We start from the raw sequence: 25,669 nt of genomic DNA on the forward strand, positions 1-25,669 counted from the left end.
CTTTGGACCTAGCCATCCATAGAAAATGCATTGTTTCTGCTCTATGATACATGGTGGTGCCTTCCCCTCTAGCCTATGCACCTAACCTAACATTGTTCATGACTTCGTTGTCATGGCTTAATATCCTGTCATGCCTTAATATCCTGTCAATATTCATCCAAGAGAGTAAATACTAGTTCTCTGCTATTGTATTTTATGGAGATAAAGATTACTATAAATACTCTAAACAACACCACGTATCTTGGCCACAAAATCTTGCTCCGAAGTATCAACTGACCACAAGCTAAATAAATTGAACCTTTCAGAAGTGATAAAAGGGAAAGAAAGTACTTCATTTTGGAATGAGGACTAGGCTATTTTGTTTTAAGAATATCTAGAAATACCTAGAAAATTTGAGAAACTATAAAACAGAAAACATCTGTTGGAATACCTTGTTGATATCTAAAGAGAAAAAGGAAACCTGATGGAGATAATCCCAGACTTTGGATTGAATTTACCATCAAGACATTTCTTAAGATTTAAAGATGCTGCTTAGTGTCTAAGAAACAGTGGCTTCAGATTCATAGGGTTTGGTAAACAATGAAGGAATTCAGGTTCTGCCAAAAGGAGGAGCTCAAGAAAACATCCAGAAAGGCTACAAACTAGAGAGAAAACCCTGCTGCAGAATGAAGCCAACACATATAAATCTTTAGGGAAAGACTTCATCATCTAAATCTTTGAATTATTTCCACTTTATTTCATATGCAATGTGCAGAGCTAAGTAATATATAACTAGCTATAAAAGAAACAACAGCAACAACATTACACTCAACAAGAGAGAAAGAATGAGTGGACAGTAAGGTGAATCAAAAGAAAACATACAGAAGGTAGATGAAGGAGCAAATGGAAAAGAACACATAAGACACGTACAACATGTACAACATGTACAAAATCCAGACTGGTCAATTCTGAAACCTATGTGAATAAAATGATTCAACTTAAAAGATAAAGAACTTCGCTGGATCTCCAGCTGAAAAGAATGTCACTCACAAAGGAAAAAAAATCAAGTTTAAATCTGACGTCTTGATAGCAATACACAAAGCAAAGCAAAAAGAAGGAACATTTTCAAGAAATACAAGAAAATAAAGTGAGAATCAAGGACAATGTGTCCTTCAAACACAAAGCTAAAGAAAAACATTGTCATACATGCCAGATCTCAGAGAATATTGTTCTCACAAGCCCTTACAACCCTACTACACTCATAACTAGAAAATAAGCTTCATACAACTCACTGATGATGATATGATAAACTTCAAAAAGATGACTGGTAGTGGGCTCCAGATGGATTTAATGGTTGGTTGAGATCAAGAAAACAGATGGAGTTAAGAACTGAAGATTGAAACATAAATGTTTTTGGTTTCATCAAATAGATGTAATAGGATTTTTTAAATTGAGAATTAAAATTTAGTAAGTACATTTTTGCCTCATAGATGTTTTTGGGTGGGAAGGACTAATATTTAAAGATTAAAAACCAAACATGACTAAGAAAAATAAGGATAATAATGTTAGAGTATTAGTTTAAAGGTAATAACTAGGAAAAAAACTTAAATAAACCTTCCTGGGGCACCTGGGTGGCTCAGTGGTTGAGCATCTGCCTTTGGCTCAAGTCATGATCCCGGGATTCTGGGATCAAGTACCACATCGGGTTCCCCATGGGGAGCCTGCTTCTCCCTCTGCCTATGTCTTTGCCCCTTTCTCTGTGTCTCTCATGAATAAATCTCATAAATCTTAAAACAAAACAAAACAAAAGCACCTTCCTAAGTACAAACAAAAAATTAGCACATCAGTAAGGAGATCATATAGCAAAATACCATATATAAAATATAACGCATTTAAACATAGCATAAAATAACTTAACAGAGCAGAATCTAATTATATTACTCATGTCAACCATTTCAATAAAAGCAAATAGGCTAGACTCACCTATTAAATTGAAATTAGAGGGATTCCTGGGTGGTGCAGCGGTTTGGCGCCTGCCTTTGGCCCAGGGCGCGATCCTGGAGACCTGGGATCGAATCCCACATCGGGCTCCCAGTGCATGGAGCCTGCTTCTCCCTCTGCCTCTCTCTCTCTCTCTCTCTGTGTGACTATCATAAATAAAAATTAAAAAAAAAAGAAATTAGAAAAAAAATAAATTGAAATTAGTTTCAGAGTGGCTTGGAAGGCAAAACCCAAGTTTGTGTTGAAATCAAAAGACAACTTTTGGAGCGTTTGGGTGTCACTTAAGTTTCCAACTCTGGATTTTTGCTCAGCTCTTGATCTTGGAGTCCTGAGATGGAGCCCCACACGAGGCTCTGCACTGAGTGTGGAGCTTGCTTGAGATTCTCTCTCCTTCTGCAGGCCTCCACTCAGATCTTTCTCTCTCAAAAAAATTCCCCCCACACCAAACCAAACGAAACCAAACCAAAACAAAACAAAAACAAAACCCCAGAGAAACATAAATTTTAAAGGGTGAATTGGAAAAACTAAATATAAAGTGATAAAATAAAGTATATTGGGAGACTATAAAAAAACCCACAAACAAACAAAAAGGAGTGGATGCAGTGTTGATATTTGAGAAGGCAGAATTAAGGCCAAAAAAATCATAAAAAAAGAGAAGAAAGAAAGAAAGAAAGAAAGAAAGAAAGAAAGAAAGAAAGAAAGAAATGATAATTGTGAAGTCAAGTTCACAATGTAGACATAATAGCTATGAATGAATATATCTATGCCCTAAGTAATTTATAGCAGAAATTACACGAGATGCTAAGAGTAATAAAGAGAAACACACTATTAATATGAGTGGTTAATATACAACTCTCAAACCAAGTCAAGTGAAGTGAACTGAATCAGTACAGATATAGAAACCTTAAGCACACTCATTAATAAAGTCCATCTAATTGAATATATATCTAATTTTGCACCCCAGTAATTGAAGATGCACATTTTTCAAGTGTATTTGGAACAATTATGAGATTAATTGGGTCACAAAGAAAAGCTTAATGTGGGGATCCCTGGGTGGCTCAGCGGTTTAGTGCCTGCCTTCAGCCCAGGGTGTGATCCTGGAGTCTCAGGATTGAGTCCCGCATTGGGCTCCCAGTATGGAGCCTGCTTCTTCCTCTGCCTCTGTCTCTCATGAATAAATAAATAAAATTTTAAAAAAAGAAAAGCTTAATGTGTAGAAATAATACAAACTATTTACTTGGTTCACAATTCAATATGTTAGAAATAAACATATTTGTTGGAAAGACCATCCTATCTGGAAATTTAAAAGTTCAACAGTGGGATGCCTGGGAGCCTCAGCAGTTGAGCGTCTGTCTTCAGCTCAGGTTGTGATCCCGGGGTTGAGTCCCATATCAGGCTCCCTGCAAGGAGCCTGCTTCTCCCTCTGCCTATGTGTCTACCTCTGTGTGTGTGTGTGTCTCATGAATAAACAAATAAAATCTTTAAAAAAATAAATAAAAGCTCAATAGTGCATTTTAGATTCTATGGAATAGAATTAAAGCAGAGATATAGTAGTCATACCCTTAAATATTCATATCAAAACAAATGAAAAAGAAAAAAAATACATGAATTAAATACCCCATTCAAAAAGCCAAAAAACAAACAACAAAATAAAAGAGATCAAAAAAGGAAATGATAGGGATTACAGCAGAAATGAATGCCTTTGGGGCACTTTGGTGGTGCAGTCGGTTGAGTGTCCAACTCTTGATTTTGGCTCAGGGCATGATCTCAGAATTGTGGGATCAAGCCCTGTGATTAGCTCTATGCTCAATGCAGAGTCTGCTTGACATTCCCTCTCTCCCTCTGCTCCTTCCTGCCCTGTGAGCTCTCTCTCTCTCTAGTCTCTCAAATAAATAAAATCTAAAAAAAAAAAAAAAAAGAAAGAAAAGAAAAAAAGAAACAAATGCATTTGAAACAGAAAAGTACTAAACTGCATATAAATGAAAGCCTTATTTCTGTGAAAAATTAATGAAATAGATAACCCTTGGAAAACTAACCAAGAAAACAAGTACAATTTACAGTTGGTCTGAAATAACCATTGACACTGAGGAGGAAGTCATTTGCCAAACTCTTTGCAAGTACATTTGAAAACCTCTGTGAAATGGATGATTTATTAAAAAGTACAATTTACCATAATATACCTCCATAAAAGTGTATATTACATTTTCTTTATCTGTTTGTCCATCTATTGATATTTAGTTTGTTTCCAGATCTTGGATATTGTGAATAATGCTGGAATAAATATGAGAGCACAAATAATCTCTTTGAGATTCTGATTTCAGTTCTTTTGGATAAATATCTAGAAGTGGGATTGCTGGATCACATGGATTTATATCTTTAATTTTTTTAAATGAAGCAAGAATAGCATTGATATCTAAATCCAATGAATATTACACAAAGAGTAAAACCATAAACTGATCTCATTTCAATTCTTCTTACATCTTAGAAGTAGTGAATGATATTAATATATTTTATAATATTGAACAAGAATTGCATTTTAAAAATCAACCCTACTTGTTTATGGTATAGTTCTTTGGGAAGAGGGGCTTGGATTCCATTTATAGTCTGCTTTCAATTTCTACAAAGATACTCAAAATGAGATTAAAGCCAAAAATATAATGACAAAATTCCACAAACATTCCTGGTAAAAGCAGTTAAACTAGGAATCAATGGGAACTTCCTTAACTATTGATGGATAGTAAGATGATAGATAAATGATATATAGATTAGATAGATGATGGACAGAAAAACATGGATACATAGATTCAGAGATGGATAGACAAAGTGATACACCTTAGCATAAAGCTAGCATCTTACCAAAGGGTGAAATACTGTTTCTTCTTTCTGCTAAAAGAAGATGTATTATATTGATGCTCACGCTTATTAATGTATTAATACACTCAATATTAAGCCACTGTAATTAGAGAAAACAATTAAAATAATAAGAATTGGAATGAACTGATAAAACTCTCCGTTTGCAGATGATATAGTGTACCCAAAATACAGATGGGACACAATGCTAAAACTAACAATACAATATAAACAATAAGTTAATTATTAGGATATAAAATAAGCATGGAAAATATGATACTGTTCATAATCAATTAGAAGTTATAATGGAGGGGATCCCTGGGTGGCTCAGCGGTTTAGCGCTTGCCTTCAGCCCAGGGCGTGATCTTGGAGTCCCGGGATGGAGTCCCACATCAGGCTGTCTGCATGGAGCCTGCTTCTCTCTCTGCCTATGTCTCTGCCTCTCTTTCTCTCTCTCTGTGTGTCTCTCATGAATAAATAAATAAAATCTTTTAAAAAAAGAAGAAGTGATAATGGAAAAAATACCCCCTTAGAATAGTTACAAAAAAGGTAAAGAAAAACTTTAAAAGATAGAATTATCAGAACCAAATCTGTTCAAAGATATGAAGGAAATGTGCAAATTGTGTTGAAAAACAACAAAATACATTTGAAAAAAATGGAAAGACACCAGTTCCTCTTGGGCAAGATGACTAAACATCAGGAAGATGTCAATTCTCTCAAAACTGATATATAAATTTAACATGAATCCAGTAAAATTAACAATACTTTTTAGACAAACTAGACAAATTGATCTGAAACTTTATATGGAAAATAAATATGCTACATTATACAAAAGTGAGGTAGGGGAGACTAGTTTTATGTATGAAAATATAGTAATTCCACAAATAAAACAATTTGATATTGGTATATAAATGGACAGACAGAGCAAAGGAGCAAAGCAGTTCAGAGAGAAGTTTTGGACATTTTAATGAATAGAGGTATAGAAACTGATTAGCCATTTACAAAATTATGAAATTGATTCCATACTTTATACCACATGATATAACTCTAATTATATGACATCTACATTAAAAAGAAGAGAGGGGCATCTGGATGATTCAGTTGGGTAAGCATCTGCCTTTGGCTCAGGTCATGATCCCAGGATCCTGGGATCAATCTCCATGTCAGATTCCTTGGTTGGCAGGGAGTCTGCTTTTCCCTCTCCCTGCCACTCCCCTGCTTGTGCCCTTTCTCTCTCTTTCTTTCTCTCTCTCTCTCTCTGTCAAATAAATAAATAAAATCTTAAAAAAAAGAAAACAAGAAGAAGAAGAGGAAGAAGAGGAGGTAGGGAGAGGTGAGGAAGGGGAGGAGAGGAAGAAGAAAGATCTAACACACAATAGACAACCAGAAAAAGACATAAATATGGGTGTTAAATATATAATAGTTGGCCCTTAAATATGTGAAAATTTGTTAAGTATCAATCTTAATAAGAAAAATACAAGTTAAAACCATATTAAAATCCAATGTATAACTTTAAATAAAAGAAATCCCAAAACATCCTGACCATATAGAGACACGGTTTACATTCCCTTTTTTTTTAAAAAAAAAAAGATTTTATTTATTTATTCATTCATGAGAGAGAGAGAGAGAGAATGAGAGAGGCAGAGACATAGGCAGAGGGAGAAGCAGGCTCCATGCAGGGAGCATCCAAATGGGACTTGATTCCAGGACTCCGGGGTCATGCCCTGGGCTGAAGGCAGGCGCTAAACCACTGAGCCACCCAGGGATCCCCAGAGACATGGTTTACATTTCCAATGCAAGCAAGAAATTGTAGAACCTATACTGAAGTAATAGTAATAAAATTAAACATGCATTCGATCCAGAAATCCCACTTCAAGAAACTTATTGTGAAGACACACTTCCACTAATGTATAAGCATCATAGACACAAGCTTATTTATTGTGGCATTATTTATAATGATAAAGTATCAAGAACAACCTAAATGGCATATAAAGAAGACTACCTGGCTAAATTATGCTACATCCACATGATGAAATACTATGTAATAATAAAACTAAATGACATGCATCTCAATTTATGGATATGGAGTGATTTATAGGATTAAGCAAAGAGTGAGAAGCTAGGTGCAGAGCTATATATAGTAATCTTCTTCTTGTTCAAGAAATGGGAAATACTAATATTATATACTTGCTTATTTCTCCACAAAGAAATACAAGAAGTGAAAATGAAGACTTAATGGAAATGTTATCATTTTAGGTGATAGAATGGGAGTGTGATATATGAACGTATCATTTATGTTCTTTAGTTTTTCAATCATGTAACTAGTTCATATATTGAAATATAAAAGTTAATAGGGGCACCTGACTGGCTTAGTCCATAGGGTATGTGACTCTTGATCTCAGGGTTGTAAGTTTGAGCCCCACATTGGGTGTAGAGATTACTTAAAAATAAAGTCTTTTTTAAAAAGTACATAAAATGTTGAATAGAAAAGAAACAAATAAAACTGAGTGTATATCAAATTGACAATATAACCACACAGAGAAAATAATTATTTTCTGTAAATTTTAGCACAGTAGTCTAACTGCAAAGAATATTTATGTTAGTAGTAATATAGCAATTTTGAAACAATTTTATAAATATTACAGTATAAAACCAGCAAATGAATATATTAGAAACTGATACTTCACTGTAGGGAAAAAGAGATACACATATAAAATATAATATTTAAAGAAGCCCTTGCAACAATAAATTTATGGGAAATAACCACATGAACACATAATTTTGGAACACATATAATCTCTAGTTTGTCTCCTGAAAGGACCTAAAGGAAATGATACTGCAGTGACAGACCCTTACAGAGGGCTCTTGGGAAAAATCTTCATTTTAAGTTTACAAAAAGGAAAATACAAAGTAAGCCAAGTCATATTGTGCCAGTATGTGAGGAAGCACTAAAATTATGTCACTATAACATAGGGGACAGTTTGAAGGGTTCATAAATGTCAAGTTGGGAATAATATGATCATCTAAAACAATGACTTTAATTTATTGTAATTAAAAAAATTACAAAACAGATTATAATTTATTTATAAAATAAATCAAAATCATTATTACAAAATAAATAAAAATCAATGCGATACACACAAAACCATACAAAAAAGAGTGAGATAGGGGTTGAAAGGTCTTCTTTATATACAAGGAATGATATAGAATTGAGAAAAAAAAAACACGTTATAAACCCCATGGCAAAGATCACCAAAGAATGCTAAACCACTGGATTAAATGTTCTTGAATTAGCCAAAAGTATTAATATGGTTACACATACATATACACATATAAAAGATTTCATATTAAAAGTATATTTTAGGGGCACCTGGGTGGCTCAGTTGGTTAGGCATCCAACTCTAGATTGTGGTACAGGTCATAATCTCAGGGTATGAGATCAAGCACTGGGTTGGGCTCTGTACCAGGTGTGGAGCTTGCTTAAGATTCTCTGTCTCCCTCTCCCTCTTCCCTTCTCTCACCTCAAGAAAAAAAGTATATTTTATATCCCCCCTCTCCCTCAATTTCTAGAGAAAATATGAATACTTTTTGAATTTATATGGATGATATGGAGGTGATGGTTCTATTAGTCTTAAATTCTAGGTTTAAAAATTTTAAATGTGATAAATTGGAGGGAAATATATCATTTATAACAATAAAATATGGTCAACCCCATCATAGATACATTTTAAAAAGGTAAGACAATAAAGAAGACCTAAATAAATATCAACATATTAATGCTAAGAAGACCCAATACTGGAAAGATGTCACTTATTCACTAATTATCCTATTGATTCAATATAATTTCAACATGAATTCCCAAAGGATTTTTCTTTCTTTCTTTCTTTTTAAAGATTTTATTTATTTATTCATTCATGAGAGACACAAGAAAAAATTGGACACAGGCAGAGGAAGAAGCAGGCTCCCTATAGGGAGCCCAATGCAGGACTCAATCCCAGGACCCTGGGATCACAGCCTGAGCCAAAGACAGACGTTCAACCACCGAGCCACGCAGGCACTCCCTCAAAGGATTTTTCATTCAAATCAACAAGTTGTTTCCAAATTTTTATAGATCAAAAAGGACCCAGACCAGCCAAGATATTCCCCCAAAGAACAAATGTGAGGATATATCCTAATATAAAACAAAACTATTTATGGAGCTATTATTACAGAGATTACGTGGATTTGGTGCCATGAGAGCAAATAAACAGCTCATAAACAGACACATGCTTATGTGGAAAGTGGATTTATGCTACAGTTGCCACTGAATATCTTTGAGGAGATGTGGGTGGTAGAAGAATTAGTGACTCTGGCAGAAGAATTCAATTGGATCCCTCTAAACTATTTTTCAAAACCAATTTCATCATTATTAAAAGGCCTAATTTTGACAAACAAAACTATGACACTTTTTTCAAATCAATATAAGACAATATATTTAATGCATCAGATTAGATAAAATGTCTTGATATGAGCAGCATTAACTCTAAAAAAAAAAAGATTGACAAATGTAACTCAATGCAATTAAGAAATTTTGTTAAGGAATAAACTATCACAAACCAGAAAGAAATCTCTGCAATATTATGTGACTTATAGAAAATCACTGTAACAATATAAAGGATCAGTAAGCACCCAAAAGATGAAAAATCTCAAAAGAAAAAAAACAAAACAAAAGATAAACAGAGCCCTCACAGGAGATATATGTGATGCACAAACAGAAAATATATATAAATTTCAACTTCACTAGTAATCTGTGTGACAAAAATTAAAATCACAAGAAATGCAATATTATACCCATTGGAAGTCAGTGTGTTGGCCAATATGAAGAACAATATGTAGTTTCACCCAACTGCTGCTAAAAGTCTACACTTTTAAATATTTCCACTTCCAAAACATTTCCAAAACTGCTTATACCAAAACTAGCAATGCCGCTTAGATATATATATGCTCTGAGGTTGGCCTTTTTTTCTAAAGGGCTAGATAATAAATATTTTAACTTTCGTGGGTCATGGAGTCTCTATCGTAACGACTCAACTCTCTTTCATTGGAGCATGAAAGCAGCCATAGAGAATGTATGAACAATTGAGGATGGCAGATTCCAATAAAACTTTATTTACAGACACTAAAATGTGACTTTCTTATAATTTTCATGTATTACAAAATATCATTCTTCCTTTTTTTAATTAAAAAGTATAAAAATAATTCTTAGCTCGTGGACAGTACTTAAACAAGCAGAAGGCTGGATTTGCCTCATGAACCATAGTTTACCAACCATACTATTCCCTATGCAGAGTGGTTCAAAAAGCAGCAGCAATGAAATCACTTGGGAGATTATAGAAATGCAGAATACTAGGCCCTACTCAAGACTCCCCGCCCCCCCAAAAAAAGAGTCTGCACTGGCCATCACATTTAGTGTGAGTTACATTCACAACGAAATTTCTGAAACATTGGTCTGGGTAAAATCTTGCACAATAGAACTAGGAAATATCAAAAAATTGTTTATGGCAGTATTTGTTACAACTGAGAACTGATTAAAAATAAACTCGCATGAAAAAAAAATAAAATAAACTCATATGCCCATGCATAAAAGAATGGACAGATCAACTGCACATATTCATAAAATGGAATGTTATATAATAATGCATGCATAAATAATAGATGCATATCAAATACCCAATATTGAAGAAATCACAGAATAACATCAGATATGACTTGATTTATATAAAGTTCACAAAACAATACATTGTTTAAGAACATCTAACAACCTAAATGTCCATCAATAGATGAATGAATAAATAAATGTGATGCATGCTCACAAGCAGGCACATACTCAGAAGGGACTATTATTCAGCCTTAAAAAAGAAGGAAATCCTGTCATTTACAAAATGGATGAAGCTGGAGAGCATAATGCTAAGTGAAATAAGGCAGAAACAGAAAGACCATACTGTATGATCTCACATGTGCAACCTAAAATAGACTCACAGAAGGGCACCTGTGTGGCGCAGTTGGTTAAGTGACCGACTCTTGATTTTGGCTCAGGTCTGATCTCAGGGTCATGAGATTGAGCCCCGAGTTGGCTCCGAGCTCAGTGCAAAGTCGGCTTGAGATTCTTTCTCCCTTTCCCTCTGCCCATTCTTCCTGCTTTCTCTCTCAAATAAATAAACTAAATCTTAAAAATAAAATAGATTCACAGAATCAGAGAATACAATGCTGGCTACCATGGAGCAGAAGGGAGGGGGAAATGGGGAGATGTTGGTCAAGGGGTACAAAATTTCAGTTATACAGGATGAGTAAGTTCTGGGAATTGAATGTACAGCGGGGTGCCTATAGTTAACAATAAATAATACTGTACCATATACTTGAAATTTTCTAAGAAAGTAAATCTTATGTGTTTTCATTACTCACACAGAAAAGAAAATGATAATCATGTGAGGTGATGAATATGTTAATTTGCTTTACTGTGGCGATTATATCACAATGCATATATACATGAAGACATCAAGTTGTATAGCTTAAATACATACAATTTTCATTTGCCAGTTACACCTCGATAAAGCTGAAAAAAAAAAAAGAGTATCTAGACACATTGGGAAACTAAAAGAAAAGCAGAAAAATGAATGCAAAAATTGGGTCAAAATTCTACTTCTAGCCATGATGGAATCATAGGTACCAAAGTAATCATCCCACTTTTAACAGTTAAAAAATGGACAAAACATATGAAACATAAGTTTTCAGAAATTATACAACTAAGAGAGAGAAAACAAGTTAGGAGAACTCTGTGGTTGCCCCAGTTTGCTGTTCCAGTGACTATCCAACCAGGCTGCACTTTAGGAAGGTGCAACCAATGTTGAGCTGGACAAGCACCAGAGCTTGAGGACAAATACTGAAGAACCAGAGAAGCGAGGGAGGCTAGAATTCACAAGTCAGTGTACCAGAGAAAAGAGAGCCGCAAAGAAAGAAGAGAACACAATAGAGAAAGAGCTCAAGACAACTGCAGATGGTTCCACTGGAGTCAGCTGTGGAGAGATCAGTGCATGAGGGCAGCCCCGGTGGCGGAGCGGTTTGGCGCCGCCTGCGGCCCAGGGTGTGATCCTGGAGACCTGGGATCTAGTCCCTGCATGGAGCCTGCTTCTCCCTCTGCCTTGTGTCTCTGCCTCTCTCTCTCTCTCTCTCTCTCTCTCTCTCTCTCTCTCTGTCTCTCATGAATAAATAAATAAAATCTAAAAAAAAAAATCAGTGCATGAATGTGAACAAACTCCTCAAGGCTGAGGAAAGAGCCACTGAAGCCATCCCCAGAGATTACAGATGGGCAGGAACAGTCTGCCTTCCTCAGTAATAAAGAGGAAAAAATCTCCAATGCTGAAAGTCTAGAATACTAACAAGGATATGTTCTCAGTGTTACTTTAAGTCAAATGGTTGCTTTTATTTATATGTATAACATAGTATATATACCTCCATTCCCATATACGTTTCCTTTATCCTTTTAAAATTAAATCAATTTGATTTTAGTTTATTATTTTTATTAATGGAGATTTTTGTTAACTGCATTTGACAAATAGGATATGTGAATACCATTTCGTTAATCTAATGCTAAAGAAATAAGAAGGTCTGTAACTTTTCCTTACAGCCCTGTGATTCTTGGTGAATCAATAGAGAAAGGAAGAGAATCTTAAGCTGCAATTGTCTCAAATTATTAATTTTTTAGACTCTACCTTGTTAATTTTGCAGGAAAACATTCTATCTTGGAAAAGCCTTCCTTTTATCTGTCCCTGCATCACCTGTCTCTAATGTCTCCTTCATGTTCTGGCAGAGAAAAGAGGATCAGCAGTAAAAACAACAGATGGGAAGACCCATTTCCTTGGTAATGATGCCTTTGCAACTCTGTGGTTGGTTGAGTCTATCAGTCAACAGCTTCTTAGTCCTTTGGACTAAGAATATTTTAAATGTCTGAGTTATTCAGTGTCAATTTTCTGTTTTTAATTTATAACTATGGAGGGATACTAGCTTCTTTTGTGTTTTTTAAGCTAAAAGCTGAATCTCACCCAGGTAGTATTTCACACACAGGATTGCCATCATTCCAATAATGGTGTGTTGCTCTCACCTTTGAGTTGGAGAGGGCAAAACAATTTCTATTATATTCCTTTCCTTCGCCACACTTCTTTTATCCTTCACATTTGGATTGCTTGAGAAAGAGAATAGTATTGCTTAGATTTTTCGCTTGAAAAATCAAGGAATACAATAAAGAGGTATTGAAAGAAATATCTGTAACAATTCAAATTTACAATTGCACCACAGTCTGGTTATACCCATTTTTTTTAGAAATACACAAAGGGATTCTTTTTTCTTAAGGAAAAATCCATTATTTACTTAAAATGTTTGAAAAATTATGTTAAAATACAACACATTTAGAATAAAAAGTTTATTTCTTCTATGCTCCAAGATACTTGTCAGCATTTACTGTAATTTTTGTCACAACTGAATTGTAATTACTTTGAGGAAGCACAGTAGTTTAGAAAATCTGATAAAAGCATGCTAAAGAATGAGCAAATGGATGTCAATATCTGAAAGAAAAAACATATATTTTTGCTTATGTCCTTAAAAGAAGCATCATAAACACAGTCAAGTCCAGTTACAAAAATACCAATTAATAGAAATGACCAATTAGAAAAAGAAATGTATTTAATTTTAAAAGGATAAAAGATAAAATTATTTTATAATAATGAAGTTGCACAGTTAATATAACCTATTCATAGAGATATGCAGTACAATATGTTGAAAAATCCCATTGGTACCAATAAATTTAGGACAGACATTTCATGAAGTGTGTACAGATTTAAGTTTTCATAGCATCTGGTTACAGTGATGAAAAGGTATTTCAGTTGCTTTAAGAATAATGTTTTAATATTTCTCAAAGAGTTATTTGAAAAGCTAAGGCTTTGTAAAATTATGTTACTATATTTACATTTGAAATCTTTTTAAAAAGATTTTATTTTTTTTTTATTTGAGAGAGAGTGAGATTTTATTTTATTTATTTATTTTTTATTTGGTGGTGCACATCAGAGGGAGGGAGGGGCAGAGGGAGAGGGAGAAGCAGACTCCCCACTGAGCAGAGGGTCCAATGCGGAGCTGGATCCCAGGACTCTGGGATCATGATGATCTGAGTCCAAGGCAGACACTTAACTGACTGAGCCACCCAGGTGCCCCTACCTGAAATCTGTTATAGTCACTTTGGTTAAAGGGGTATCCAAATATTGCTTCTCAGTGACTCATGATTTTATACAATCATACAAGTGTTCATGCCTCCTGACAACTTGTGACATTTTGCATTCCGGAAAAATAAACCTAAATGATATCTTCTTGATTTCAAACTGTTTTTGAGATTTCCCAGAGGATCCTGAGAAAATCATAAGGGCTCTTTCACTATATAAAAAGAGAGGGGCTAGAAATTGTGGAAGGAGCCTCGGTGTCCATCAAAAGATGAATGGATAAAGACGATGTGGTCTATGTACACAATGGAATATTCCTCAGCCATTAGACACAACAAATACCCACCATTTACTTAGACGTGGATGGAACTGGAGGGTATTATGCTGAGTGAAATAAGTCAATCGGAGAAGGACAAACATTATATGGTCTCATTCATTTGGGGAATATAAAAATTAGTGAAAGGGAATAAAGGGAAAGGAGACAAAATGAGTGAAAATATCAGTGAGGGTGACAAAACATGAGAGACACCTAACTCTGGGAAACGAACAAGGGGTAGTGGAAAGGGAGGTGGGCGGGGGGTTGGGGTGACTGGGTGATGGGCACTGAGGGGGGCACTTGGCGGGATGAGCACTGGGTGTTACGCTAAATGTTAGCAAATTGAACTCCAATAAAAATTTTTTTTTAAAGAGAGGGGCTAGAAATAATTAGATTTATTTCATATGTTTCAGTTGTATGGGAAGTGTTATCAAATCAGAAGAGATGCTTAAACTTCCCTAGTTAAAGTTTGTATGGGAAAAGTGTTACAAATATTTCGGAAATTGTGTGAAGTTCTTAGAGATCTGCCAATGGTCCCTACTGGCCATGATATGTTTTGGTGCTATTTTGCTTGATAATAGACAATGGTGGAGTGTCATGAGTCATAGCTTCAGATATTTTTTAAAATGTTGTATGACACAGAAACAATCAAATTTTCTCATCAATTTTATTTATTTTCATAATTAAGTCTCATCAAATATTTAACTATGGCTATTTTAAGTCTTTTGTCACCCATACAGTCTTCTCTTTTAATATGAGGCTTCCCTGAAAGTGCTTGCAATCAAGCCAGAACGCTTGTCTTTCTATGAGACCTACAGAAAGGACTATGCCAAGTATTCTGGGGCACTTCTTGCTTAAGTAACCACGGAACTGAGTCTGGATTTGCAGAAGTCTAGTCGAGAAGCTGATGAGTTCATGAGACTCCTAATTCAAGATCAAACTGAATGAGAATTAATTGCATAGGACTGAATGAACTTCTGAAGGATGTTTATGGGTTTTGTTTAAAATATTCATGTTACCAATTTTATTTTGTGAATGTAATGAACCCATTTCTTTGAACTAGTCATAATTTATAACAGTTGAGTAGGTTATAGTTTTATAAATAGAGATGAAACATTTATTTTTTTCTCCTTGCCTTATCCTTCCAGAATTCAGAAACTCCTATTCAGTATCATTATTTTCAAGGCAAGATAATTGTTTGCATGGGTTTAATAAAAATCTGTTCTTCTTGTCAACAGAACATAATTGGCAACATTGGTTATATAATTAAAGCTTTGACTGGAATGCCATATTTTAAAACGATGCTCATAGAACCAGATATGACCAGATATTTTGAAAGAACTAAGCTTGGCTTTTTGAAGCCACTGCTTACAAAGCCCTCTTGGAAGAGCCAGCCTCACACCTGGCTTACAGGATTCCCAGCACTTCAAGTCAGTAAGGAAGGTCACTTTGTGGCAGGCCCAAGAAGTTTAAGATACTTGGGGAATTTTGAGAAGAGAGGAACTTATCCAAATTTAATAGGTACTACAGGTGAAATCTGCTGGGGACGTCTTGGCTTTGCTTACTAGTCTTATGAGGTTTTTAAAAGCCCAATTTAAAATTCCTTATAAAAACGTCCAGCAAAGCATAATTTAAAAGGCTTATGTAGCAAATTATCATTCTTGCTGCACCCATGTAAATAATCTGGCTAAATTTAATAAGAAACATACTTTGTGACCAAGAATAATCTTTCCTGGAGATTATCTTTGATGAAAAGGGGCATGACTGTAAGAGAGAAAGTTTATGTTTCAACTGTAAACTATAGCATACCATTGTGGATTATAATATTCTGGTCCTGTTCATTGTCTATAAGCTATTTTGTACCTTCTTGTAAACTGCATTCTTTTATTATCTACCTGGAAATTGGACTGAATCCTATCATCTTGCACACATTGTTAATCATTAGCAAATTTTTAATTCTTGCAGTTTCCTTTAGGATCCAACTGCAACTTTCCAAACAAACATTTCCCATTTTTCTTCCTCCCTCCTAATTTGGCATCACTGAGAACTGAAACCTCATCGCCTGGATCCTTATCAAGACTCTAGGTTGCCATGTAATTGGTCCTTTCTCCCACTTGTTGAAGAAGCACTGAGAGTGCTCATTGACTTGATAGATACATCGGAGGACTCATCCCTGAAAGTGACTACACAAGGGCTGGATTTCTTCTTGGACAAGCTGCTGTCTGGTCACTTAAGAAGTCTGGTAAAATGCCCAGATCATGCAAACTCTTATATGACAGGCAACCAAGACTGGGCAACACCTTTAAGAGCACTGATAAAAAAAAAAAAAAAAAAGAGCACTGATATCTTTTTTTTTTTTTTTTAATTGGAGTTCAATTTGCCAACATATAGCATAACACTCAGGAGCACTGATATCTTAACTTCAAAAAACTCAATAAGCAGTGGCATAATCAAAAGATTTCCATCTACCAACCTCCTGCATGATTTAATATATTAATGTTTAATACAACATTTTATATTAATATTTCTCTTTTTCATTATCAGTATCCCTCTTTTAAGATGCCTGACACTAAAAAATTTGACTCTTGTTATCACTCCTCAGTGGATGATTCAACTTATTTTGCAGGAACAATGCCCAGATCAATTCTCAGTCCCCTTACTTACCTATGACAAGGCCAGACACAGACCCTCCATATTCCCATTTTTTGGTCTCATAATTAGCTGAACTGATACCTCACTGATCAATAGGAACAAAGCTTTTTCTCCTTTTTAAAAACAACAACTCTATTTGCCAAACTCTTGAGATCCTTGAAGATTTTACGGGCACAGCATTCTCTCCACTGCCACAGTTCCTCTCTCCACTTGGAATAATACTTCTGAATGAAGTGTCTCCTTACTAAGAAAAAAATTAATGACCATATATGTGTAGGTCTATTTCTGTACTCTATTCTATCTCATTATATTATGTGTCTATTCTTCTATCAATAAAACATAATCTTGATTACTACAGCTTTATATTAATTCTTGAAATCAGGTTGTGAGCATATCCCAACTTTGTTCTTTCTCTAAAAAAATTTTTTTGGCATGTCTAGCTTTTTTGCTTTTCCACATAAATTTTAGAACCTCCTTGTCAACTTCTACAAAGACAGCTCCTGGGATTGTGAAGACAATTGCACTGAATCTCTAGGTCAATTTGGGAAGAACTCACATCTTGACATATTGAATCTGCCAATATATGAACACAACCAGAGCTCTCATTAATTTTTGGTGAAAATAAAAAATGGTATAGCAACTTTGGAAGATAATCTGGCAGTTTTTATATTTTTAAACACACACTTCCTATATTTTCCACCCTTTCCACATGTAAGTACATACTCAAGAGAAATGAACACATATTCATACGCAAAGACTATAAGTGAATGTTTACATCCACTTTTATTCATAATGAACAAAAAATTGGAAACAACTCAAATGTTCATCAGTAGGGGAATGGTTAAACAAGCTTTGATACATACCTGTACCATGACTACTCAGTAACAAAAAGGAACAATCCACTGATACATGCAAAAACAAGGACAAATGTCAAAAAGCATTATGCTAAGTGCAAGGAAGCAGACCCCAAATTCTACAAACTGTGCAATTCAATTTGTATGACATTCTGGAAAAATTGAAACTTCAGATATAGAACTTCAGATATGAAGTTCAATTCAAAAGTTCATATCTAAAACTTCAGATATGAGATCAATAGTTGCCAAAGATGGGAAAGGAGGAAGGGATTGACTGCAAAGTGGCTCCCAGTACTTTTCCGGGTGATAGGCATAAATTCATATCTTGATTTTCGGTAATAGTTATTTGATTGTGTAAGACTGTCCAGTTTCATGGAACAATGTACATTAAAAAAGTGAATTTTACTATATGTAAATTATACTACAATAAAAAAATTAATTGAGATAAGAGAACAAAATTCACTGGAGGGTGCTTTTCACATTCTTTCATTGTGAGATATTTGTTTGATTTTATTATCAATTTTACGCTGCTTTCCTAAGATATATTTGTTGCATCTTATTATATGCCTTTTTTTCACTATTCTAGGTAATTGGTTTTTGTTTTGTTTTTGCTTTTGTGTTATTTTGTTTTGTTTCTTTGCTGAACTAATAAAAACAGAGAATAGAATGGTGGTTACCCGGGGCTAGGAGGTGGAAGCATTGGTGAGATGTTGGTCAGAGGGGATAAACTTGCAACTAGAAGATTAGTAAGTTCTAGAGAGTTAAGGCACAGCATAGTGATTATAGTCAACAATACTGTATTTTATTTATTAATTTTTTAAAAATTATTTTGCTTACCTTTTAAAAAAGATTTTATTTATTTAGAGAGCAAACGAGCAGGGGGCGGAGCAGAGGGTGAGGGAGAGAGAGAATTTGAAGCATACTCACACTGAGCACAGAGCCCAATGTGGGGCTCTATTTCACAACCCTGAGACCATGACCTGAGCTGAAATCGAGAATTGGACACTTAGGGATCCCTGGGTGGCGCAGCGGTTTAGCACCTGCCTTTGGCTCAAGGCGCAATCCTGGAGACCTGGGATCGAATCCCAAGTCGGGCTCCCGGTGCATGGAGCCTGCTTCTCCCTCTGCCTATGTCTCTGCCTCTCTCTCTCTCTCTCTCTCTGTGTGTGACTATCATAAATAAATAAAAATTAAAAAAAATAATTGGACACTTAACTGACTGAGCCATTGAGGCACTCCTTTATTATTTTCAGAGTTGCTAAAAGACTAGACCTTAAATGTTCTGCCTCTTCAATTTGAATATTCCTTCTTCTCTTCAGGTCATAGGAATTTTCTTATGTAATTTTTAATAACTTTAACTTTGTTCACATTTAATCTTTCTGGAATTGCTATAAATTTGATGTTTGTCTCACTTCCCACTGGATTGATGTTCTCTGTGTCCTTTCCCTGCACCACTCCCCCTGCCTTTTTTTGCTTTCTCCTTTTCTGTTTTCTGTTTTGTTATGTTTTCTTGATTTTTATCATCTACTAATTTTTACTTTTTGAGCAATTTGCTTTTAAATTCGGTCTTATTTTTGATCTATTATTTTTTTAATGATTTTGGATTTTGCATTATTCATTTTTTAAATATTTCAGAAAACATTTAGTTGGATTTCCTTTTCATTGTTTTAAATTATCTTCTGTTCCTTTAGCCATCTTCTTCTCCACTTTTCCACTTTTGTGTTAGTTTCTATTGCTTACTCTCTTTTACTGCCATCTTCCCTCAATGTCTAACAGTTTGAGGGGTCTCTCTATGGTTTAGAATGAGACTGTCAGTGAGCCTTGTATGGGTATAGAGGATCAGAATGCTTTGCTTTTGAATGAGCAATTTGATCCCCATCTTTATGATTCCTAAACATCAGACTGAGAAAGGGCATTACTTTGGGGTTCAACTTTGGTTCTCTCAGGCCCCATCTTTCAATTTCAAAGTTTCCTATAAGGTTTTTAGAATAGCTACATGGATTCAGATGACTCTATTAAAATGAGGTGAGGTGATACTTAGGGATGAGTTAAACACTTCCATAGTGGAGAATGACTTATGTCCCCACTAAAATTCCCATTCTTACTATGATCTTCCACCATAGGTGTGGTCTGAAGACCAAATGATTGCCAAGGTTTTGCTGGGTGTTTCATCTTCCTTCTCAACAGCCAATCCTTATTGAATGATTGAGCTTTCTGCACATGTTCTAAGCTACTGCTTCTTTGGCGTTCCATATTTTAGAAAGTCTTATTAGTTCTTTCATCCTCTATTGGAATCTCTCATTTTTAAAACATCATTGTCAAATGTACCTTTCTTCTGATTCCTTTAATATAATTTTATGGCCTTTTAGAAAGGAGAATTTAGGTAAATGAGCTAAATATGACATCTTGCATCCCCATTTACTTAATCATTTTAAAAACCAATTTAATTCTGGGACACCTGGGTGGCTCAGTTGGTTGAGCATCCGCCTCTTGATTTTGGTTCAGGTCATGATCTCAGGGTCCCAGGATCGAGCCCCGCATTGGGCTCCCCACTCAGCAGGGAGTCTGCTTCAGGATTCTCTTCCCTCTCTTTCTCTTCCCCTCCCACTGCTCTGGTGCTCTCTCATTCTCTCTCTAAAATTAATAAATAAATACTTTAAAAACTAAAAAAAAGTGATTTAATTCCAAATACATCAGTAACAATTATTCTTGGGTATGAAAATGAGTCTATAATTTTTCACCATAAAGGCAAAGAAAAGTATAAACAAGAAAAAGTAGTAAACATATATTGAATTTCAACAGACATCTGCTAGTATTTCAGTGAATATTTTTACAGATTTTTCCTCTCTCTTTTCTGTCTTTCTTTGCCTTCATTCATATTTTCACTATCACTATGTACATTTACACATATATCCATATATACACATTTGGTTTTTTAGTATCTATATATTATACATTTTATAAAATACAATGTCATAGATATTTTTCATACACCTTAAACTATAAAAGCAAATAGATAAAAAGTCGGTAATCTAATAGATTATCTCAAGAAGAAAATCAGGGGTGCCTGGGTGACTCAGTCAGTTAAACATCTGCTTTCGGCTCAGGTTATGGTCTCAGGTCCCTGCTCAGTGGGGAGTCTGCTTCTCCCTCTCCTCCTGTCTCTACTCCCCACTTGTGCCCTCTTTCTCTCTCTCAAATAAATAAATAAGATCTTAAGAAAAATAAGAAAATCAAAAGCAGAGAAGTTACCCAAAGAAAAAGAAAGTGAAATAATAAAGATAAGACCATCATGATACAGAAAAATAAAGAATCACTCTTGTGACTTGGCAATGAAAAAATACAAATCTTTGAAAAGAATAATAATATATATGTTCCTCTGGAAAGATTATGTCAAATAAAGAGAAAAGCATAACACTGCAAAAGAAAGAAGAAAACAAATAAAAAATATCATAAAAGAGAGAAGAAAAAATTTAAAAAGTAACTATATATATATTGTAGATATCTTTAAATTTGTAAGGGAATATAATGAATAATATGCCAGTAGATAGGTGACCTTAGAAAACATGGAAAACACTTTTTTAAATATTTTATTTATTTATTCATGAGAGACACAGAGAGAGAGAGGCAGGGACACAGGCAGAGGGAGAAGCAGGCTCCATGCAGGGAGCCCAACGTGGGACTCGATCTTGGGTCTCCAGGATCAGGCCCTGGGCCGAAGGCAGGTGCTTAACAGCTGAGCCACCCGGGCTGCCCTGGAAAACACTTTAGAAAATAAACATTTATTGATTCAAGAGAAAAAGTAGAAACCTTGATCAGTTTCAAAACTGTATATATTTTACCATCAACCCAAAATATACTGCCTAGTTTCAGAACACCTCTGAACTCTACTGTCCCAGAGAATTATACAGGCTTGTTTTAACAGTAAAAAAGGATTATTTAGTGTGCAATTTCAAACGATCAAACATTTTGTTATATGTAAGGCCATATATTCATGCCTATATTTCCACCTTCAGCTCTTCTATACATGCACATCATTTCATGCATCACTGCATACAAACTGCATACAATACATACAAATACAAGTTGATTTTTTTCATCAAATGCAAAAAAAACCCACCTTTATATTTTAGTCTCTTTGACACATGGGTTTATTACATTTACATGTATCATTTTATCTGCTATATTTGGGATTTCTCTTCTCACATTGTTTTTATACTTCCTTGCAATGCATTTGTCGTATGAGATTTAGACAAGACACAATGTAAATTTGTAACCTACACATTTCATTTTTTTGTTTTAATCTGTAGGAATATCAGAACCAAATGTGCAGTCCAAATTAAATATTACAAGGACATGATAATATGCACTCTTCTAGAGTAACTTTACATCTGCTCTTTTCTTTTTTTTTCTTTCCTTTTTAAATTTAAATTCAACTAGCCAACATATAGCAACATATAGTACATTAGTTTCAGATGTACAGTTCAATATTTAATCAGTTGTATATAACACCACATGGCTCATCACATCATATGTTCATCATCCAACTACCCCATTGTCCAACCCACCTTCCCTCCAGCAACCTTCAGTTTGTTTCCTATAGTTAAGAGTCTCTCATGGCTTTTCTCCCTCTCTGATGACTCGTCATTTAGTTTTCCTTCCCTTCTCCTATAATCTTCTTCGCTGTTTCTTATATTCCACATATGAGTGAAATCATATAATTGTCTTTCTCTGACTGACTTATTTTGCTCAGCATAATACCCTCCAGTTCTATCCACCTCTGTGTAAATGGTATTTATCCTTTCTGATGGCTGAGTAATATTCCAGTGTGTGTGTGTGTGTGTGTGTGTGTGTGTGTATACATACACACCACGTTTTCTTTATCCATTCATCTGTCAATAGACATCTCGGCTCTTTCCACAGTTTCGCTATTGTGGAAATTGCTGCTATAAATATTGCAGTGCAGGTGCCCCTTTAGATCACTACAATTGTATCTTTGGGGTAAATACCTAGTAGTGCGTTTTCTGGGTCATAGGGTAGCTCTATTTTTAACTTCTTTTTTTTTTTAAGATTTTATTTATTCATGAAAGACTCAGAGAGAGAGTGGGAGAGAGAGAGAGGGAGAGAGAGGCAGAGACACAGGCAGAGGGAGAAGCAGGCTCCATGCAGGGAGCCTGACATGGGACTCGATCCTGGATCTCCAGGATCACGCCCCAGGCCGAAGGCGGTGCTAAACCACTGAGCCACCTGGGGTGCCCTATTTTTAACTTCTTGAGTCCGTACTGTTTTCCAGAGCGGCTGTATTGGCTTGCATCTCCACTAACGGTTTAAGAAGGTTCCCCTTTCTCCGATCCTTGCCAACATTTGTTGTTTCATGTTTTGTTAATTTTAGCCATTCTGACTGGTATGCGGTGGTTACATCTGCTCTTTTCTTAGTATTTCCCTACATATGTAATTCTTTCTCACATTTATTAATATGTATATATTTATTAATTTTTATGTGTCATTTTTAAAAAAGACTTATTTATTTGAGAGAGAGAAATAGAGAGTGTGAGCAGGGCAAGGAGCGGAGGGAGAAGGAGAGATAGGAGCTTTGAGCACAGAGCCCAACCTGGGGCTCCATCTCATGACCCTGACATCATGACCTGAGCCGAAATCAAGTCAGACGCTTAACCGACTGAGCCATCCAGGTGCCCCTATGTGTGATATTTCTTATTGCAAGTTACCACACACAGCATTTGAAATAAAAGGACAAGTAAATGTAAAATGACACCCCAAACTCAGAAAGCCAGACTTAGCAGAAACTTAGAAATTTAAACATAAGCCTTTATATAGAGAAAAACATTTTTAAATAAATTTTTAACTATTAAGCCTATAACCTTAGTACATCACCTGACTTTTTAATTTTTTTCTGACTTTTTTATTAATAAACTTTTTCAAAATTATTTTTTTACTTTTATTAAAAATATTTTTATAATCTATTACTCAGTGTGTAATGAATGCTTTCTTCTATGATTTTTGTGTAAATTTAAAAATTTAACTATTGGACATTCTGCTTAGACATTACACATGTGCATATGTTTCTGCACATGTGCAATTTTATTTGAGCTATTTCTACTTAGTAGAGATAGTGTTTTTTATAGTTGTAGGACATTATGGCTTAGGTTTGTGGCTATAAATTTCTGATTTCACACTTTTAAATTTGAGTAAATGTAATTCAATGAAATCATCTCAATTACTTGATACTTCCTTATTTTTAAAGAAAAGTGCTCATACAAATTATTTACTACATTCAGTAGACTGCTAGGAAAAATCTAAAAGTTTTGCTGCTCCTTTCCTTGATTTATGTATTGTTCTTTTTACCGCATCAAATGATTTCAGTGATATCTCTGGCAGGATGTTTTACTAAATAACGTGTAATTCACAGCAATGGAATGGATGCTCCAAGCGTGACTGTACTCTCTGATGTGTTTGCTGATTAAGGATGTTTGACAAACTGTGTCTCAGCTGTGGTGCAACCCACAGGCATTTTTCTGTTGTGAGAAGCAAATGACAACATCTCTAACGGTAAAGAGGCAACATGGTGCCTATGTTTCCCCGACAGTAAAGCTTTTATCGCTAACATTCAGAGGTCACAGAAAATGACATCACAATTCAGCACATACAAATTCTCAGCTTTCTCAGGGAGAAATCCAGAGCAAATAGGCCAATATATGAAGCACAATGGAGAAGCATAAAAACTGCTATTGGGCTCTGGAAAATTATATGTTATCTCCAGCTGTTAATTGTAGGTTTAGTGCCTTTTGTTTTAATTCCAGAGATGTGCAGAAGTAGAACCCTTCATTAAGCTCATCCAGTATCAATCTATGAACATCTCAATTACATGTTGTTTGTTGGTAGGAAGTCAGGTTGAACTAAGTAAGGAATGTTCACCAGTAATGTATCGCTGGATATAAAAAGAGATGCATGCCCCAAGCATGATCCCCCTGTGTTGCATGGATTATCTTCCTTATTTTCCTTCTTTATTAAATAAGCAACTGCCTTAATTATGTCCTAAATATGAGTGAGCTTTTGATATATGTTTAGAGTCTAAGCCAACTACTATTTGGTGATTAGAAGGCTCCTTCCACTACTTAATTCCTAAGATATAAAAAATAATTCTAGTTTGCTCATTTTAGTGACTTAAAAAGAGTTTTGGTTTAATGCATTTTAATTTCTACTAGCCATTCAGGGTCTAACTCACTAAAAAGCAAAGTAAGGAACTTCAACTTCTGCATCCAAAATATGTAAAAATATTTTTGAGAGTCAAAGAAGAGTATGCCTTCTTCCTCCCGTGTGTTGTCTTTATCATCTGCTGAAATGTGAACCCTTTTAACGTGAAAACCTATTGTCATTTAAAATATAACCATCATTCACTATGGAATTGTTTTGTTCAGTAAAAACAAAACAAAACAAAACTCCAAAGCACAAAAAACCCACAATGTTAATGCTAATGTGTTTATAGATTTAAAGGATCAATGAAAATACTTGCCAGAGAAGTGAAATGAATACAGTATGACTCACTGGGTAGAGCAACTCAAGTCTTTCTAAATTGTTTTCATGAATTTTATGCAAAGATTAAATTTGTCAAAATTAAATTACATAAAAAACAAACTAGAGTCTAGAAAGAGGTAGTTCATCAAGTACATATATTAATACTGTAAACCCTATCTATCTTTTGTGTTATATTGTAATTGCTTGCTACAGTTTATTTATTGAGAGCTATACATTTCATT

This window comes from Vulpes vulpes, chromosome X, assembly GCF_048418805.1.
Source record: "Vulpes vulpes isolate BD-2025 chromosome X, VulVul3, whole genome shotgun sequence".
Lineage (NCBI taxonomy): Eukaryota > Metazoa > Chordata > Mammalia > Carnivora > Canidae > Vulpes > Vulpes vulpes.